This window comes from Cyanistes caeruleus, chromosome 6 (assembly GCF_971803275.1).
Source record: "Cyanistes caeruleus chromosome 6, bCyaCae1.hap1.1, whole genome shotgun sequence".
Taxonomy (NCBI): Eukaryota; Metazoa; Chordata; class Aves; order Passeriformes; family Paridae; genus Cyanistes; species Cyanistes caeruleus.
In genome coordinates this window covers 39,288,856-39,306,669 of record NC_141706.1, presented here as the reverse complement: position 1 = coordinate 39,306,669, position 17,814 = coordinate 39,288,856, and the positions used below count along the sequence as shown (strand labels likewise).

General features: G+C 34.5%; 1 long non-coding RNA gene across 4 annotated transcripts in view; it reads left to right on the top strand.

Moving 5' to 3' along the window:
* LOC111930340 (uncharacterized) overlaps positions 1 to 17,305 on the top strand; it is a 35,096-nt gene extending 17,791 nt beyond the window's left edge. The window contains exons 5-9 of one of the 4 annotated variants that reach the window (XR_015288438.1): positions 652 to 743; positions 13,362 to 13,705; positions 14,650 to 14,774; positions 15,172 to 15,369; positions 17,045 to 17,305. This is a non-coding gene — a long non-coding RNA (uncharacterized LOC111930340). Of the gene's footprint in view, positions 1 to 651; positions 4,687 to 13,361; positions 13,706 to 14,649; positions 14,775 to 15,171; positions 15,370 to 17,044 lie in introns of those variants that run through there. The other 3 variants (XR_015288437.1, XR_002865125.2, XR_002865126.2) reach the window with 3 other exon arrangements.
* Positions 17,306 to 17,814: the final 509 nt, after the last annotated feature.

Genomic DNA, 17,814 nt, shown 5'->3' with positions numbered 1-17,814 from the left:
AATATGTACAAATGCATACAAAATCAGTGTAAAAATAAAAATAATTTTTCATGTAAGAAATAGCATATTTTTGTGTATTAATATGCAACAATTTATGGAATGTAGAATATATATTCTATATTATTATATTAAGAAGTTATACATAGCATATGGAAGAATGCAGAATTTATTTATATGGATATAGATATAGATATAGATATGGATTATATAGATTATATAGGTATAAATATATGTATACATATATATATACATATGTGTGTGTGTTTTTCCATATCCTATCTCTACATAGATTCCATCTTCCAGTTCATGTTTTTGTGTAAATCAGGAGTGATTTCTATAAAGTCAATGTTTAAAATATTGAAAGAGGTGATTGTCAGGTCCATTATATATAGTAAACATATATTAACATTTAAGAGATGAGCCAAGACAATACTCAGCTACTCGTTTTGGGCTGAGTCCAAATACTGGCTCATATGCCAACTACTTACCAGCATAATATTTAGATAATATTCTTCAGCAGACATGTCTTTATGTTGTAAAGAGAGATCCATGTAACCTGGGTGTTTTTGAAAATAGAACTTAACTTTTATGTTATTTAAGTGTTTTAAGCAAGTTAGCCTTTATATCTTTCAATTTGTGCTTTCATTTCAGTGAGAGTACTGCTGGAACAGCAATTTAACTTCCAGGAAAATTCAGCAAATCTTTTGAGACTTAAAGCATGTGAGAAGTCAAGCACTGTCCAAGTGAGCATGATATTCACAACCATTTTTAAACCCTGAGATAGAATTTTAGGGTTTGCAAACGATAATAAAATTATTGTCTAAAATTTTGCTTTTAATATATGTAAACATCCTAAGGGATTAAAAATGTGTTCTGCTTCATTATATGTTTTGGCTTCAAACATCATTACCCTCTAAAAGTCACTTCAGTTCCAGGTGTGACAATTTGCTATACAAGAAGTCAAGCAGCTAGTTAATTATCCACATAAAAAATAAAATTCTGTCCTTAAAATGAGAGGAGAAGGGCACTTTTCATGACATTTTCAATGAACTGGAACTTCTTGCTTCAAATGATATTCCAAAAACTTGCTTTTTCTCTTGGAACTGGGTCAGAGTTTTTCTAGCCTTGATAGAATTGGCATCCTTTCTCGAAATCGAAATATGCCAGCCGTAGTACTTTTTCAGTAATACAGTTATCATGCAGAAAATCTTTGATAAGGCCACATATGCACCATTTGTGCTATAGAGATCCATGAACCTGCAAGGTTATGTGACTGTGAGTAACCCCTGCTGCCATTTGATGTTACTAAGTCTTCAAAAAGCTTGACCGTGAGACAGACTTCTTTTTCCCCCAAAGGCTCAACATTCTTTTTTGTGCTACATTTTTCAGAAGAACTCTTTGTTTGAGGAAGCTGGGCAGGGTAAAGCTGGCAGACTGGAACACTGCCCTGATGTGTTGTGACAGACATGTAATCTGCCATTTGACCACTGGTTCACACATCAGTGTTAATGTGAATGTGACACCTCTCAGCATACTGTTAATCATGCATTACTCTTCTGTCTAAAATGTGGAGATGTGGAGTAGACTTTTATTCTTTCAGAAGACTACACAAAAAACCTTAGTGAAATGAAATTTTACAGCCATAAAAAGCAAACTGATTGACAGCTGCAAATCATAGTCACAGCAACATTGATATATACATATTTATAGATCCCTAGATTTCAAAACTAAAAAGGATCATTAGAACAGTCTGCTTAATCTAACGCACTCCCACTTCAAACATGCAAGGAGCCAAACATGTAGTTCCATGTCAAGTGTGAGGAAACCTAGAAGGTGACCTTCTGTAGTCCAGAAATGAGATCAATTCAGCTTCTTTTCCTCACTAACACTTTTACATCTTTTGGGTTTTGTTTCTTTTTCTCCTGGTGTTTCATCACCAAAGTGCCCAGGAGTTCATCTGCTTTCATTCAACTGAAATGCATGTACCAGATGGTGCAAATAGCCCAGTATATTTCAATCCTGTATCCATGTCAAAAAACAGGCAGACTGCTGTAGTTCTTGGTTGCTGCACCTCATGGTATCAAAGGCTGGCTAAGAAGAGTGACACTGCTTGACAATGAATAAGATTTTTCAGGTCTGGCAGGGAAGTTGCTTTGGAAGATAAAATCCTGCTTCTACTCTGTAGGAGTTGCTTTTCATGATTAATTAATTGTGTTTACTCTAATCTACAAAGGATGTAAAGAAATACAAAAACAGAGTTAGAGAAATGTGTCTAGATAGGATACTTTATAGCAACTTTATAGTAACCATTTCATCACCTGCATTTTACGTATATTATCTACTTGCTTATAATTGTAATAGAAATTGGCCTAAACCAGAAAGTTCTATATTGTACTTTTCAGGAGGCCCACTGAGATCTGTGTTTGCTGTGTGAACAGCCTAGATCTCCAATGTCCTTAGGTCAATGAAGTTTGAAAGTATCTTGAGGACTAGGCAGTGCAGTGAAAGTCTCTAGCCACTTTCATCTGATAGCACCTGCTTAGAGTTTGGCCTTAAGACTTTCAAAATATCTCCGTAGTAAAGCCTTAGATATGTAAAAGCCATAGCTCTAGAAAAATGATATGAGGTTCCAAAGAGTGGACAGTTGTTTGTCTTGGAAAACAGAAACTGGAGATAGTACTTGAAAGCTGTATGTGGCATTCTTTCTGTTGGTTTTCTGACTCCTAAATGCTGTAACAGTAAGCCAGAATACAAGAAGAGTTGTGCCTTCCTATTCATTTTCTGGCATGTTACTAATCCCACAGAAAATTCACGTGACACATTTGAACAGAAATGTGGTGCTTTCTCACCCTGTTCTCTGTCACATCTGCAAGGCTGATTCTCTTTAAGACCCCGGCAAAATATTCCTCTGCATGTTTGGGCTACCTGTGAATTTTGTTCTTAATCTTGTTTATAAGTTAGGATATGAGAATTTTAAAACATGCTGGAGAATTCTGGTTTGACTCATTTTAGTAGTCTGTGGGATGATTTATAAGTGGCTTGGGAAGGGATAGCACTCTTTTACCTGTTTAACCTTAAAGCTCTAAAGCTTTTCTCTGTATTTTTATGTTATTGACAATTCTTCATTGTTCTGAATCCCCAAATGTTTATATTTTTTAATCACTGAAGAGACAGATACCTTACTTGGAAAATGATCTTCCTTCCTAAACAAAGAATTCCAGGACAGAAAAGAGTACCACAGAATAGTCCATGTAGCTGAAAGAGCTGTCTTACAAGAAATTACAGTTAGTTGCATGTTCATTTTGCATTACCACATATTGTGTTGGTATGCTTGTTGACAAATCTCTATATGTGTATTTGTTTGTATATTCAGAAGCTCTAGTTTGCCTACAGTCATTGTATATGTGGTTTTTCTCATGAACATTGTAGTTACAGGAGTATAATTTTAAGCGGAAGTTATACTAAAAAGAATTGTTTATTTAGCTAGATTAGGTAGGAACCATCAAACAGGCCATGGCACCTATGTATATATATATATAATGGAAAAGTGTAAAAAATAAGTCAGGAGAGAAAGGTTATTTAATGTGATAGATGGAAGAGCTATGAAGACTAGTGGGATGAATGTAATAAGAGAAAATTTAGCCTGTCTACCTGAAAAATTCTGGACAGCAAACTATTTACACGAAACAACTGTATATTCTCTATGGGGAAATATTAACAGTCCAATTGCTTGAGATTTTTGAGAGGCCAAAGGAGCAGCAAAATACATGTTGAGGAAAAAGCTTGAATTGGCAGGTAGGTAGATTAGCTGACCTATTAGTTCTTTTCTATTGCAAACTTCTATGATTTTATGTGGGGAAAATTCCTTTTCAACCCACGCTGGCAATCTGTTTATGTTCTGAAGTATGATGATTGACATCCCTTTTAACTTTTAACCTAGAGAATGTCTCTGCAAGTGTTATTCCTACATATAAATGTCTAATGCTTTTAATAAAAAAAAAAAAGTCTCTCAATTAGGGGACTGTATCCATGTGCAAATACAGAATGGAGATCACAACAGAGTCTGAGGTGTTATCGCGGCATGGGCAGCACTCCCACTCAGGAAGATGGGGCGTTGAGAAGGAAAAGGGAGCATTTGGGGCTTTATAGACTAGGGAGTGAAGGCAAACAAGAGAACTGTGGATAAAAACAGTCAGAAAGAAGGGTATAATTTTTGTTGAGAGAGAGAATAGGAGGGAAAGAATAGAGAAAAATGGGAAAGTTGCAAGGTATAAGACTAGAGAAGCAATATAGGCAATGAGAGCTAATTTATGGAGTAGAAGAACAAGAACAAATAAGGATGTTCTGCTGCTATTATGATGCCAGAGTAGCTTGCTACCTGTAAGCATTTACCTTTGGTTCATCTACATGCAGCCTTAATTTTTTTTTTCATTTCAAACAGTGTAATATTTTGTAATCATCACTGAAGCACACTGCATGGATTTTTGTGATAAATAGTGTATTTTACAATTAAAATTAGCTTATCCATCTTTCCCATGAAAGTAAAGCTTACAAAAATATAGAGTATTTAGAAAACTATAGCACCCTAGTAGAAAGAAGTTCCATGTTCTGCCACCCTTTCCTGCATTTACCCCTTATTTGGGGACTGGAGGTGGATTTATGAGAGGGAAAACATTAAAAAAGAAATATTTAAGAAATTATAAACTAGGAAAACGTCATGTATTTAAATATTACAAAAACATTCTTCACATGTTATGATATTAAACTAGAGCTCATTGTACAAAAAGAAATAAAAATTGCAGAGAATTCCAGTTAATCAAAAAATATCTTTGCAATGTTACTTGTTCTGACTTAAAGAAGTTTGCTGAAGCATCAACTTCATTTCTGTCGAGGACTGTAAAAAAGATTGAAGCCGGGGCCTGGAATATGAACAAACAATGCATCTAAGTTAGTGCCCCACAGAATATTTTAAAATTATTTAACACAAATCATCTCAGTGTCAACAACTCATCACAGATAAACTATCTAATTAACAGAAGCCATCATAGTATTTGAGAACTCAGTCTTGGCTCAGTTGATATACCAGAAGGGCACTCCTTGATAAGCAAAATTTATAAAGGAAGGTTTAAAAAACATTACTGCCTGAAGTAGATTCTTCTTAGTTTTAAATTAACCCTCTGCTAGGTTGGGATTTTTAGGTGTTTGGATTTTTTTTAATCTTAATGAGATAACAAGTACAGGTTGACCTCATGTTCTAAGGTATATTCCAAGCTAAGACTCTGTTACACAGTCTATTTTATGATGCAATATTTTTTCAGTGAGTCTGCCATGCACTTGGAGCCATGCCAAAATGACAGCTCAGTTAACAAAAGTGTCCCCAGATTTTGTAAGCACTTCTGAGATAGTTTTATCCTACTTCTTGAAAATTGCAAAGGTTGTCAGATCCTGAGGATATAAAACTTTACTGCAAAACACTTTTGGGCATGAAAGCATTGGCTGGTTGTTGCAGCACCAAACCAGCCACTTATTGGAATTGCACTTATTGCAGGTGATTCACTTCCCTGAAGGAAGTCTGTGGGGAGAGAAAGATGGTAATAGAATCTATGAAAATATAACATAGACCAAAAGTCACTGAAAAAAGCTCGTGGGAAATACTGAAAAGAGAGATCTCTCCTAAGACTCTGGGGGGTGATGTTTATATGTTGCAAGGAGATGATCTAGGGCAACAATATTCATTAACCTAAAACTGCTCCTGAAAGTAGTCTTTTTCACAGAGGAAATGTGAAATAACAGATAGGAGTGAAGTACCGTCTTTTTTCCATCCTGTCCCAGGTAGGAATTATTTGCTACAGCATTTGCTAAGTGTATGGCAAAAACGGGTAGACTTGATATTTTTTTCTGAGCTGAAGGAGATCACACTGCTGGTATCAAGTCTTGGAAGAGAATAATTTATCCTTAGCCATTTTATGATTCCTAGAGCATTCCTAGGTTTGAATAAAGCATATTCTCCACCATCTTAGAAAATAACAATACTGAGCTTCCCAAAGTCTTTTAAAAAAATAATTTAAAAATGACTGCTAAAAACAGATTAATCTATAGATGTTTTTCACAAAATACTATTCTGCAGCAGAAACCAGATTTCAAACCTTGATTTCACTGAGATTTATTGTCACATCTGTGGAGGAATTTAGGCTACTCAACTACCTACCTTGCAAATTAGAGCTCTAGTTTTAAAAGAAATTAATAGGAAAGTAAACAGAAATATACATATGCAGACTAATAATAATCATAATCATAATCATAATCATAATCATAATAAAACATATCTACATATTTTCATCAAAACACTCAAAATATTCAGTGGACTAATTGGAAAACCAGTTATTTTCAACAGAAAATCCTTGAAAAGAAATGTTCCCTTCTTTCTTTGAAAAATTTTAATGTTACAAATTTTGAAAAGATTTCTTGTGAGAAATACATTAAAAATTATTGCACAGTTTCCATTCTGTATAACTTCCCAGAGCTATAGGAGACACTGATAAAGAAAACAGTAAGTCATAATGATCAATATAATGGTGTCAACATGTCATACAATGAATTCAATGTACAAAAGTTGATTTATTTATCTTGATTTTCACTTGGCACTTCAGTAGAAATGATGTTATTCTAGGAACATTCTGATAAGGACTCTTAGGAATCTGCAGGGATCACTGAACTTTAAGGGCAGGAAGCCAGCTAATAGGTAGGCAATACATACCAGTATAATTCTATTGCCTCTCATAGAATAGACTGGAAAAAGTCACAAAAGCTGTCAGTTGCTGAAGGAACACAGTTAGCGAGACCAAGACAATTGACAATGTGTTTGGTCTGCCCCATTTCCAAATTTTTTAGACATTTCTCATTATATGGGTTAACACAACTTGAGGTAAGGTTATTTAAAGTTCTTAGGAGATTTTTCCACTGAATAACACTCCAGAGAGACTTCACGTGTTCATCACATGGACACAAGTACTAAGGAGCATAGCTGGATATGGGTTTATTACCAAAGTAATTTCTGGGTTATTTTTGTCATATTTAATGGATTAATGTACCATTGAAGCTAGCAACAATATTGTCGACATTTTTGTACATTCCTCAAAAGATACAGAGTATCTCAGATGAGTGTTGCAGAAATAACTGATTTTTCAGCTCCCTGGCAGTTCCAGATAATGATTTCAGATCAATTCAAATTAATGGCAGCTCTTGGACTATTTTCAATGTTTAACATGCACACATATTGTTTTACCAGACAGAGATATGCACAAACTTGATGTTTTCAGATGTCTTCTCCAAGTCTAGGAAGCTACTACATATATGTCCTGTTGTCTTTAACAGTTCAAGCAAGTGATGATCCTCATCACTCCACAAAAATAAAGTAATTGTTAATAAAATCTAAATGACCTCAGTTAATTTGTTTCTATAAAAAGAATACCAAAAACCTTAAAAAAAGCACTAATAATTCCCCCCACCCCCAAGTCCCCAAAGTATCAGGCTCCACCCCTAATGCCCTTTTGCAGAAAATGTGACAAGGTTTACATGCAAAGACTAATTCCAGAGAAAGATTCTTCAATAAAGAATGGAAATTACATTTTTTCTCAAGTGGTGATTTGGATTTACACATACTTTGCATCTCTAATGAATATACACACAACAGAATGACTGGAGTCCAAAAATGTCTCTACACCATCACTGTATTTTCCTGATACTGGCAGCATGCTGAAGCACTCTCTCATAAATGTTAAAAAATGAGATGGTTTGCATTTGATAAGTGTTAGAGAAAGGGCTAGCTTTCTTGGGGTGGTTCTATCAAATTGGGATTCACATTTTCCACTTAGCCCCTTCTGCTTCTGGAGAGGCTGACATGATTTAGTGACTATGAAAGTAACACCTTTGTCATTTTCATTGTACTTCATTTCACCTTCTCATTTGTGTCTTTTTAAAATAAGATGTCTTACTGAATACAGTAATCAATGTGCCATCGATTTATATAATGCAATTGTAATCTTCTCTTTTCTATTCTCTATTCCCTTCTTAACACAATTTAACATCTTATTTGCTTTTTTAATCACCACTGAACAAGTCTCTTCATTGAGCTGTCTTCAGTAATGCCTGGATCTTTTTTTTTCCTGAGTGGTTACAACTAATTCAGAAGACATCATTATGTATAAATACTTTGGACCATTTCCACTAATGTGTTTTTAGGGGGGGGGGTCTTATCTGTGTTGAGACTTACTTGCTGCTTCATTGTTCAACCGGATTTTTTTTGCAGAATTCACCTAAAGCTCTTCCTAGTTCTCTTATTTAAATGATGCAAATGAATTGACAATTTCAGCTGCTTTATCACATTTAGTCTTTATCCTGTTTTCAAATTCAACATACAGAGTGAGCAGTACTTTTGCCAAAACTGTTTTATGTAGTTAACTCTGTATTCATCATGCTGGAAAGAAGAATTTTGTTGCTGTTCTGTTAGTCTATGATTATATAGCTGCAATATCAACAACCACTGAATAGGATAAACACCTAAGAAACACCTGGAAAACACCTACTACATAACTGTAAACCTGAGGTACATAATAGTTAGCTGTAGCTATGTGTCACAGCATTGATTTATCCTCCTAAACCAACCTTAATCATAGGACACTTGCCTCCTGTATTATGCCTCTATTTCTGTATTATCGAATTTTTAATAGTTAAGACTTCAGTAATTTACTGACTTCTGCTTTACTATAGAGATTTTTGCTGATTTCCATGTGAATTAGTTTACAATTACGTCTCCCATGTCAAAACTACAATGTAGTCACTAAAATTGTAGTGTCAGTACAGAATATATTGAAAGTAATTTTTTTATGTCTGGCAAGCAATGTTTTGCCTCATTGTTTTCTTGCAAAGAATTGTTTTAACATCACTGGAAAATATAAAATACTTAATATTACTTCGTAATATTTACAAAACTATGTTCCATGATATCTCTTCTTAAAACAAAAACAAAAAAATTAAAATAATACTGCAGGAGAGGGTTCTGATATGTGCCATTTTCACTGCCATTTTTCTGTATTTGTCTAGAGCCTATAGAGATAAGAGTCTTATGCCTCTTTGGTGCAATCACATTACAATTAGTAGACAATAAACACAGGAGATATATCTCCTATTACACCACTTGCAGGTTGCATTATATTTCTCTGTTTAAGTGTATTAACTGTTACTGCAGACAGCTCACTGTAAAATGATTTCCAGGAAAATGTAACTATCTGCTAATATGTACAGCAATAATTTCAATTGTTTGAATTTTCTTTTTCTTCATAATTTAGAGACTGAGGTAGTTACATCTACACGTGTAACTGCATTACGTTGCTGGATTTTCTAGAATTTCCCTCATTAAGTATTTTTTTTTTTTAATTAAATCTCTCCATTCACCCATTGTATAATAGCTAAGGGTAAAGAATCTTCAGCCTTCTCAAAAGACGAATTTTCTGCTATAAACAGCATGCCGTTACAACTCAACTGATTGCAAAGAATTTGGATTGCAGTGTGATTCAAGTCTTTCATTGAACTGATATTATCCACTCAACCTCAGCAATACCTTAGAGAAATACAAAGCAGAGTAACTGTCTTTTATATTGTACTCTCTCAGTGCAAGAATAATAGAGATGCCATGAACATTGCAGAGGTGTCACATTAGCTGCTGAACTAAATAGTGTGAAGGAAAGGGAACTCATTGTTAATTTTTTTACAAGGATGGAATAGATGAACATTGCTTACAAATGAGCTTTATTTAGTTTTAAACACATTTCATGAAGTAAATAGTATATTTCCCTAATTTTCATGTCTTTTGGTATGCTTCCAAAAACTTGGAAGTGAATTAGTGTGCAATTTGCATCCAAATCTCAGCCAAGGGGATGTGGTTTATTATAATACATGGCCCTCCTAATTATTGAACAGCCCGAGAAAACTAGGCACAGTGTGCATCTGTTATTGCTTGACCACACTGCCAAACATAATTTGGCAAGCACAGAAATGTACATTGAGCAGACCTACAGTCTAATTTGCATTAGTTTGTAGTAATTATATGAAAGCTATAACTGAACCAAGCTTGTCCTCTTTTTAGAGCACATCATTCTTTTTGAAAAGAAATCTCAACCAAAAATCCAAAACAATTAAATAGCACACACATACACAACCCTGAGAAACTCCTTGTTTGCACAGTAGACTTCCACAGTATTATTTAATGATTATCCAAATGTTATTTTTTTGTGTATTCTGTAAAATATCAAACAAGGATTTTTTTTCCTGCAGTTTACATAGGCTTTTCTGTGGTTTCTTTCATCCCCATTCAGAAATTTTTTATCTCTTCTGCCAAATTCTAAAACCCTATATGATTTCTAATACCCTGTAACTGATGATTAAAGTTACTGTCATTTTAAAATCAGTTGCTAAGGAGGAACAGGAAGAAAGTCCTGCCTTTCATAATTTGCCTTTGACCCTTTCCATAGTTATTTAATTCAACTCTATTCTGACTAAAAGATGAAGTCTTAGTAATAAGCCACCTTGTGCCACAATAATGCTGGAAAGAAGTCACCTAAACTCAGGGAAGTTGGGATGCTATGGTAAAAATACATGCAGGTTTTGGCCTACAGAATTTCCAAAGGAAAATTCTTGTTTCCTTCCTTATTTTTCTAGTTAAATTATATGTTCAGATACACAGACATCATGGTTCTGTATATAAGATGATGGGAAACCTAAACTAAATCAGTAGATGAGGAAATAAAGCAGAACCTCATCTGCAGAAAGTATTATTGTGTAATATTTTCCAGAAATGCGGAGTCTTTAAAAAGATTATAGAGTCAACTTCAATCCCCATTGAAATCAATGACAAAAGGTAATATTCACTCCAACAGCCACAGGATCAAGCATAGAGGAGGGGTGTTCTTTTTCTCCCTCTCCTTCTTTAAGTAAACACTGGCATTTTCAGCTTCACTGCAGGGGCTGAGAAGCAGAGGCACAGTCTTTGTTGTTGGTAAACAGCTTGACATTTTGTAGTATTGGACTAGTCAAAGAGCTTTCAATCTAGAGTTTGAGTATTAAGAAATAACTGTATATTCAAGTACATACTTGGGTATTCTCAAATAGCTTAGGGTAATTATTAGCCAGCACAACCAGAGTCAGAAACAGTTACTGTGAAATGACCATACGGAGACTATGTAAATGAGTTTCCAAGAGTGAAAATGTAATGAAGTATAAAAGTGAATAAAACCTGCTGAATATTGCTGAATGAGGGAACACTGCCTCTACATCCTGATTAGCTGATCAAATCTATTTTCATAAACAAAACCAAACTTGCAATAAGTTAGGGGAAAGAAATCCCAATGAACCATGGCAAAATGGCATTTCACAGTTGACCAAAAACCACTCAATTTCCTTTCACATAGTATGTGGAAAATAAAGATATGCTTGCTTATACAGTACCCCTGCAAAACTGCTTTATTTTCTATTTTAGTTGTTTAGTGTATTTCTACAGTAAAATAATAATTGCATAAAAACCCCACCTTTTTACTGAACCAGTCTCTTCCTACATATATATCCTCTTCACTTCAGGGGCTGGAATAAAGCGATGAAGCAAAGAAGCTGGGCAAGAGTGTTGTCAAGTAAAATCACACTGGTTTACTTTTTTTAGCACCAAAACCTGCTTCATTTAGTTTGTTGTTATTTGTGTTTGGGGATTTTTGCTTGTTTGTTTTGGTTTTTGTTTGTTTTATTTTGTTTTGCAATGAGATAACTAACTAAAACCCACTTGCTGACTAGTAGCTGCTGCTGCTGAAATACAGGTAGATTTGGGTAACAGTATAGAGTTGTTTTCTCTTAATGTTTTGGGGTTTCATAGATTTGAGAATGATACTTATCTTTGCACAGGCAGGCCCAGGAATAAAAATTTCTGTTCTTACCAATTCTTACTGTTAGAGGAATATTTTCATGTAGATATTTATTTTATTATAGTTTGGACATCTCACTAGAAAGCATTTTCACTTTGCATAGTCATTCTTTAATACACATAATGCAAAGTTTTCCATCCTGCAGGTTCCTTATGAGAAGGGATTTGACATGTCTGGTGTTAAGATCTTTTTATATTTTTTTGTCCAAAAGTCATACTCATGATGAATACCAAATAAAAATCACTTCGTTTTCAGAACAAGAAAAATTCTGCAATACTCAAAGGATGGCATGTAGTTAATAATTTTGAAATGAAATTATTTTCCTCCCATTGTCTTAATTGATTTTCCCCCTTTCTTTTTTTACCCAGAGAGCCACATGCATCCAACATCTGCCATGTCCATGAATATGAAATCTTTCAGAGCATATAAGTTAGGTTTCCACTCTGAACTACAACAATAACTACTAAACTGCATTCAGTTCTTACATTGTAGTTAAGCATCTTAAGGTATCACGTTAAAACCATAGTTTTGGAGCTACTTATACAAACCACTTTCTGTTAGTGAAAGTCACAGATCTGTGTGCTACAGTGTAGGTAGATGCATTTCCTTTCAAGAAACTGACGGGCTTGTAATGATGCATGAATTGTGTCTATGGATCTCTTGGAAACAGATGTCATGTGAACTTTGTGCAAAGTGACTTCCCAGGAAGTAATTTTCAATTCATTTTCAACTTTTGCAAGTCACTACAGCACAGTTTGATCTCCAGTCACTTCCAGCTGCACAATTAGAACTGGATTCACTACTCAGAGACTTTTGAGTGAGCTGGTGGGCTTAAAGACGTATAGAAGACAACTTGAAGCCTCCCATAGTTTTGTTCAAGGTCTAAGCCTAGACTTAGTTATGGAACTCAGCTTTGTAATGAAGGGTTTGGCATGAGTGAAGGTTTTCTGTCTGTGGAACTGTTTAAGCCTCCAAACAGCTCACTGCAACAAGAGAGTGGAATATGCAGTCAAGGAACAGGGGCTTGCATTTTGGTTCTTTTCCTATGATAACTCATCTTTTTTTCCTTCTTCTTCAGATAATTTCTTACTGTATTCCCAAGCAAAAGAAAATTTTATCCTTGATAAATAATCTAAAATATTAAAAAATAACTTATAAGTAATAGAGCTTGTAGTTAGTAGTCATACTTGTTTTGAATTATTTTTTTTTCACTGCAAGTTTCTATTAAAGATGTATATAACTGTATATAACTGCTTGTTCTTATTTTACTGTCTGTATTTAACTTGTTCTGTTTGCAGGTCCAATCCTCTTAGTTGCCTAAGAATAAATCTTGTCTTGATTTTTTAATGCCATCTTTTTTCCATTCATGGCTTGTACAGTCTTTTTTTCCATCAGGCATAAAGATTACCTGTATCAGTGAGGCTTTCAGTATACCTGCTTATCCCAGACTTCTTCAGAAGGTGTTTAGCAGCTCCAGACCACTCTCAGTGACTCTACTGAGCTGTGAAAGGAATAGCAGGGTGAATTTACCAGGCTTAAGCGAGATAAATGGAATAAAATATGGTACAGACAGACTTGGCTGTGTAGAATATAAGTAAACAGATTGTGGTCACTGGAAGTAAAAAGAATTAATTTAACATTATTTTTGCTGCAGATACTGCAGATAAGACTGACTATGTCAAGGGGCTAAAAATCTAAATGACCACTTACGGAATTCCCACTGGAATATTTTCACTCCGGTAGGATTTATTTCTATTCCTTCTGTGTACTTATATGTCTTTCAGGTTCCAATAAAAACTTGACAGAAATTCCTAGGTTATCCTGACTATTAGAACTGCATAAAACTCAAGCACAAAATTGTACTGAATATCTTTTTCCCTGAGCCAAGCAACTTGTGTAGGCACCACTCAGGAGCCATCTATCTGAACCACCCAAACAATAACAGCAAGGAAGTGCTATGCGAAGTTACACACTTAATATAGTTATCAGAGAAGGGAAGTTCCCACATTTTATCTGGAGTGAAAAATTATGTATCAGCTTTGGATTAGTCAAGGATGTCTTTCAGGGAAAAAAAAAATCCATTTCTGTTTCAGATAATGCAGGCAGTGTGCAGTGTACATCGCTGAGTTAATTTGTTCCAGGAGTTTATCACCCTCACTGTCAGAAAAACAATATAAAACTAAAATCTTTATTTCTTAGTCTATCTTTAGCTTTTAGTGACTTGCTCAAATTTTTTTGCTAGATGAAACAGCTGTTTCATACCTGGTAATTGCACATCTAAATCAGTTGTCCTTTATGAACTAAGCAGCTCCTAAATCTAATACTTGAGAATGGTTTTCCGTTTAATGGCACCAATTGTTTGGTAAAAAAAATCAACATGAAAAACTGTTTTGTCAATGTTAGTTTTTTGTCATATAAATTTTCCATAACTGGACTAGAAATTTAAAATATTCACTGTTCTTCACTCTAAGATAACTATTGAATGTTTTCCACAAAGGCTATTTGGTCTTGATATAGCATACAAAGAAGAAAATGATAAGGTGAAAAAAAATCTTGTCTGTAACTAATATAAACAATACATTGTAATGTGTGCCAAGAAAATTTATTTTGTAATATATTTCTTTTTAATATCATGCATAAGTTTATACACTGAGACTATTTAATTTGGTTCTCTCTTTTTCAGAAAGATTTCAAATAAAAACTTACTTTTCACAGATATTAAAGGAAATAGAAGGTACTAAAATGCAAGGTACTTTCAGATTTTGTGAGTGTAGAACTGTGGAGAGAATATTCCCATCTGAACAGCAGGTAATGAGTACGATGATCTCTTGGAAATAATATATTTTCAAGTTAATATCATGTGATTTCCCTTTACATTTTGTCAATATAATGGCACATGTGGGCCTGAGGTTTACCTTGACTAGCAACATTAAAGTGAATTTTGTCTTCTTGTTTTCACTAATTTATAAAAGTTTACATTTCTTGATATAAAATACATCATTTCTCACCAGTGAAAGACATAGCCTGAATCTTCAGACAGTGTGAAACAATAGCTCTAAGGAAAATGTAAATTCACTTCTGTGGTGTTATAATTCTGACACTGAATCCTGAAAGGTAACATTTTAAATGTTTTAACAAAATTTGGTAGCAACGAATTTCTTCAGTCTTCACTAACTGATTTCCTGTTTACTTTTTCCATACACAGTTATCCATGAGAGCATTTACAGCCTGAATTAAAGTGAAATCCACTTGTCGGAAGGCTTCTTATGCTGCCTGCATTATAGTGTGCAATTTATTAGAATTAATTGCCATCAGTGGAGGATCAGAGTGACAGCTAAACCTGTGTGTGTTTGACACAGAGCAACCCCACTTCTGCAAACTGAAGTCTACTGTGCTTGAATAGGTACAGCCTTGAATCTCGAGTTACTATTACAGAGTGAATTTTGAAATTTGTAATTTATTCTGGTTTAACTTATAATTTTCCTAAGTATGACAAAAGAAACTAAATCATATGATTTACAATGCAAAGCTAACACAGCAGGAATTATATCTGCTTACATAATTAATAACCAATGTACACTGTCTTCATATAGCACGGAGTACAATACTTAATATAAACATCATGTTGGATTTTGGAGAATATTTAAACACTTTGACCTACAGATCTATTTGTTGTGGTGGGTGATCATGCTTAGAAACTCACCGATTCAGTCATTTACAGAATGGAAGGTTCACACACACACATACCCACACACCCCAAAAAGTTAAACTGATTTTTGTTTTCAAAGTGAATGAAAGAGAATGTTTCATTTACTTACTTAGATCTACCCACTTGTATCTTTCTCTCTTAATTTTTTTTTTGTCCACACTTGTGCCATCCATTATATATTTGGTCACCCTAATAGTGCTTTTGAATTATAAAGCCACACTAGATACTACATGTGAAATGTGATTACTGACTTGCTAATTTGAGATCACTGTCTATTTGTACTTCATTGAGTCATTAGAGAGTTGCAACTTAGGAGGATGAAATTTCTGAATTTTTTGCCCAAAAAGAAACAGATTTTCTGGTGAAATCTAAACAGAAACATTAGTATCAGAATTTAATATCAATATTGTGATATCTAGATTGAGATCATAGCTAGAAGGCAGAAAGAGAGAGACTGCTTTCCACACATATCCTTTCCTGTACAAGTCTATACTATCTCACATTTTTTTGAAGGCTTATTTAATTCATGTTGGCATTCACCAACATTTGATAAACATGTCACTCCTCACCAGGTGTTCTAACTGAAAACAGAGATGGACGAAATATATTCCACAGTCTGCTTGTAACAGGGGTCCACTACTTTAATGGAAACGTAAAAAATCATGTTTGTAAAAATATTTGCAAAGTGATCAATGAAAATAAATATGATGAAAGGGTGCCTAAATTAATTTACATATTTTTGTGCAACGTTTTTTTTTCCTAAAGAGATTAATTTTTGTGTACTGGAAGCTGCTTTTGCATGTTAGGTAATTTTTTCTCTTCTGTGTTTTTTTCTTGAGGGCAGTTTGATGATCAGTAAACATCATAGGATAAATATTGTGGCTGTGTCTGTCTAGGAGAAATCAACCAAGAATTCTAACAATTCTGTCCTAAATACTGTTCTTAAAGATATAATCCATAGAGAGAATCTACTTAATCTGACAAACATGATTTCAATTCAGGAAATAGCTCACAATCATTCTACTGCATCTGACATCAGTGGTATCCACACAGCCATTCTGTGCAAACTCCCTGCTTTAAAGGTCTTCCCATCACTGTTATTGGTCTCACAGATGATGAAGTATGACACTCCATAAACAATGAGCTGGGCCTTTTGTAGGCTGCTTTGCTTTTTTTGGCTTCAAACTGCCACTGAATGTCAAATCAATTTGGCTTTCATTAGAACAGCTTTATATGTGCAAATGTATTTGTGTCTGGTTGCTACTTTTTTCTATTTTTGCTTTCCTTTCCCTTTGCTTTTTTTTTCTCCTTTCCCTTGAATGATGTAATTTTTCTCTAATCAAAGCCAACACCTGTTTCTCTAAAATAGGAGCCTCTGTGTAAAGCTCTTTATCACAGTCTGAGTACACTCTAGATGGGCTCATTATGAATCAAGTTCTCTCAGAACAAAGAGGAAGTGCTCTGCTACAGTGACATTGTACATCATAGAGCCTGGATAAAGTCAAGAGCTGATGTAACCTTGACTTTTGACATGCCAAGAGACTGTTGTCTAGATAATGCAAGGTGTGTAAGCCTCTATCTTTGATAAGTAATAAAACAAATAATAAATCTGACGCTTTGTTTAAGACCAGCTCAACTGTTACACAATGCTATATTGGGCTTGATGGGGTAATGGGTTTGTTGTTTTTTCTTAACCAATTTAGAAGGAACACAGAATTGCAACTTTGAGGATTTCTGGTTTTGTAAACCACCAGTCTGCTTAGACAAGCTAAATGAAGGATGCCATAGGATGAGAGGAATAGAACAAAATAGGGATTACAGGACTCCCAGCTATGAGTCAGTGAAGATCTGCTCTAACAGAGTACATTAGAAGTAGTCTGAAATGGCTAAAGTTTAGGAAAGGGAAATTAGAGGGGGAAAGGCTATATATATATCCTGAAAGGCTACCACAAACTCTGTGTTGTGACACATTTGAAATAAACACAGGCTCACTTTTCATGCACCTAAAATCCATTGTCTCTATGAGACTTGTCTCATGGAAATAGCTGTTGAAGTGTACTGTGCCTGCAATGGTTTAGGATTGTGGTGAACAAGAGCATAAAATTCCTTTTCTTCCTCCAGAAATAAATTATTTTCTAA